The sequence below is a fragment of the Triticum dicoccoides genome, chromosome 5A (assembly GCF_002162155.2).
Source record: "Triticum dicoccoides isolate Atlit2015 ecotype Zavitan chromosome 5A, WEW_v2.0, whole genome shotgun sequence".
In the NCBI taxonomy this organism is placed as follows: domain Eukaryota; kingdom Viridiplantae; phylum Streptophyta; class Magnoliopsida; order Poales; family Poaceae; genus Triticum; species Triticum dicoccoides.
Genome location: NC_041388.1, coordinates 368,442,666 through 368,446,135, shown reverse-complemented (window position 1 = coordinate 368,446,135; position 3,470 = coordinate 368,442,666). Strand labels below are relative to the sequence as shown.

At 42.2% G+C, this 3,470-nt stretch overlaps 1 long non-coding RNA gene across 1 annotated transcript; it reads left to right on the top strand.

The window, feature by feature from the left end:
• The first annotated feature begins 1,050 nt into the window (after positions 1 to 1,050).
• On the top strand, positions 1,051 to 3,017 carry LOC119297353. Its single transcript, XR_005145632.1, has 3 exons — positions 1,051 to 1,277; positions 2,048 to 2,471; positions 2,653 to 3,017. It is a non-coding gene; the product is annotated as an uncharacterized LOC119297353 (long non-coding RNA).
• The last annotated feature ends 453 nt before the right edge of the window (positions 3,018 to 3,470 follow it).

The window sequence follows — 3,470 nt, the reverse complement described above, 5'->3', positions numbered from 1 at the left end:
ATCATTATCATCAATATCAATGAAGCAGGATGTAGACTTTTACCTCCACCGTGAGGGGCCGAACTTGGGTAAAACATCGCGTCTCTCGTCCCGCTCAACCCCTCTCAAGCTACCACATAGATGCGTTGGCCTCGCGACTAAGTCCTCACACTAGGACATCTGCCGTCACAATTCCACGGCAACGGGTGTGCACCTTTTAGGGGAAGAATGCCACAACCCTTCTCTTCTCAATTTCTCCTCAAGGAAGCAAAACCTTGATCTTTGGACCCATCAACTTGATAAAACTATCCCCTTGTTCTAGGAATTCTGGTGATAGGAATATTTCGTCAATTTTCAGTTAAGCACTTGATCAGTTCCCTTTAATTATCCCATTGCTCGACTCAGGGGAAGCTGCTTTTTCTCGCTCAATGCCTGGGCCAACGATAGATTAGTCTCTGAGGACGATTTTTGCCTACATTCTCAACACCTTCATCACACACGTATGTTGCCAACAGTGAGTCTATGAAATTACTTTTGTTAATCGTCTATCCTAGTCCCTGGCTAGCTCATGGACGGTGAGAAGTCAACATTGTTCGCGTGCACGGATGAAGAAAGAAGAACAAAGGCTTCTATGTGGGGTCAAGTGCATTTGGGGGGTTAAGTTGGAGGGATGGACTAGATCGACAAAATTTTAGTTCCCTAAAATATGGGGAATTGAAGGATGGGGAATTAACTTATGTGGGATGGGCTAGATCTCTTCTACATCTACATCTATCTTCTTCTACTATTTCTTCTTCTTCTTCTTCTACTATTAAACAATCGAACAAGAATTTTTTTATATGTACCCCACAATTAGACCCATAACACTACACAAACCAATCTGTACCGCACAATTAGACTCACAAATCTTAATTTAACAGCCATCATTAATCTAATAGCTCTATGGGGTGCAGTTAGCAATTTCCCTTGACTGACCATACTCCGTCCGCAGAGGAATGTTCCACACACTGCGCCCGCGACTGCGCATACAACGCTCATTCCTCTATTTGGTTCGTGAAGTCGTGATGAAACCCTTCCTTGTCTCTCCCTCTCGATCTGCGCCGCCGGCTCCCTTCCCTCGATCTACGCTCGGCTCTTCCACTGCGGCACAGCAGGGGAAGAAGATGGGATTGGCGGGCGAGCGGCTGCGGGGTGCGAGTGGCCTGTGGCGGGCGAGGGCCTGCGGGGCGGCGAAGAGGGGATACTCCGGTGGGCTACCAGCAGCGGCAGAGGCTTAGCGCCTGCTTCTTCTCCTGAAGGTACGAACCGGCCCTTCTCCCACCTTGTATATTTGCAGCTTGTCCCATCTTTCCTACCCAGCCGAGAGAGAGATGGAAAGGATATTGAGATGTCACTCATGGCTATTTTGAATTAATTTTGTACCTCTATGTTGTTCAAACAACTGGGCTCACACCTGACTGCCATAAGAGCAAGCTGAAAGTGGTGTAATCGACTGTAATCCAGCGAGAAGCTGGGATGAGTCTTCCTGCGCACAGTTGTAATCGACTTATGCAAATATACAGTTGCAATACTATTAGTTTACAATGAAAACATGTCCAACCAGCTTAAATCTAGCAATACTTATCTGGAATGGAATAACGTGTCCAGCCAACTTAACATATTCTTTTAATTCTACATCTCCAACTAGAAAGCAATCTTTTGCGGGGAAATTAGTTGTAAATTAAATTAATAACCGGGAAACTGTCTCTTCTTGGAATGTTATGATAAAAATCAACAATTTTAAGGATGGAGATCTGCTTCAGTTGTATGCTCTCTTGTAGCAAGGAAAGTGTGCTGGGTGGTTTATCTTGTATGTGCTTGGTTATGTCTTAAGGTTCAAACGAAAGAAGTACTGAAAGTCTGTTCTGTCCATGCCACCAAACTGCTAGATTGAACAACTAGCACGAGAGATTCATTGTGCAACTAATGGATAGTTTCGTTTTTAGATCAAAAATATTTCCTACAATACTTGTTAAACTACTTCAGAGTGGAATTAATGTAGCTCTTTTGGTTCCCTTATTTTTTTCAGGGTCATCGCCAACTCACTGCTGCTCATAGAGGTGAGTCAAATGCTGTAACAATCTCTGTCATTATTTTGCTGCTCAGGTAGGAGTTCGAGAAATCATGAATTACCTGACAGATAATGCAACCAAAACACAGGAAGAGAAACATATATGGTGATGATGTCTATCATGCTTTTGCAGGTAGTAGTATGCATCCACACAATTCAAATTCATGTTCTGGAAGGACATTGACCAACTAACCATGTATTAATTGTATAGTTAAATTTGTTGTTTTACTTCTATCCGAACTGAGTTCTAACAATCAATATTTGATTCTACTACACACTTCCAAGGACAGTTACAACAATTTTGGAGCATGTATCGTCCTCAATCCTCTGATTTTGCTACCATCATTTCCATAGTATTCAAGATGTAAAACCTCGACCTGTGGTGCGTGATTAATATTGGGTTCCTAAGCTTGAAATGTTTATGGCATGAATAGTACTTGATTCTATCATGTTTACGTATCAATTATTTTTGCTAGAAGACTACCGTGAGGCGTATCATTTTAGTATGGTACTTATATCTTAGGGTATGGGAAATAATTGTATTAAACTACTTTTCCGTGTAGGCTACTATGATTTGCAGGAAGTAATTGTTTCCGATGAAGAGTTAGATCTAGGCGCCATGGATGACAACAATTCAGGCTTTTAACTAAATATTTTGTCATGTCCGCAATCGGCTGGTTCATTTAGCCTGATATATATCCACATAACCATCAGATAAAATATTTCATCAAGTAATTAGTGGAAATATTGGATATAGAGAATCAGCATCACAGTTCGGAGGAGCTTCATTTCTCAAACTTTCTGGAGCAGATCATCTTGGTCATTTTCTAAGGATGGGTGCTGGACTTGGCACATTTCCCTGAGAGGATTGCTTCAGCAATAAATGCTGACTTTTTTATGGAATTATTTATTTGTATTATGCACCGCTACCAATTTTGATTTTGTTCTCTGGTAATCTACAGAACATGAATTCTAATTGTGTCCAACCATAAGGGCGGGACGAATCCCTCATTTTGTCATGTATTTGTTTTTCTCTTGAGTTTCTTTGAAAGTGATAGTTGTTAGGCTCGGCAAAACCAATAGAAAGTAGGAAAAAATGAAACATCCGGATGCCGTTACCTTTGAAGCTGAAGCCCTTCCTCACTTTGCACTGCTTCTAGCCCATTGATCATTGCATTGTCTCTATTATCCGTCTTCTATGCTTCTTTGCTAAAGCTCACTCAGCTGGCGCTAGCACATGCTGATTTCCATCCGCATGTACTGGCAGGAGAGGTGAGTGGTGCTGTGGGTTGAGGAAAATGATGTACAAGGGGAAGTCAAGGAAAGAGGTGTTGCCCTGAAGGATGTCATCGAGCGTAGGCACGAGCGTGCGCCCGAAAGG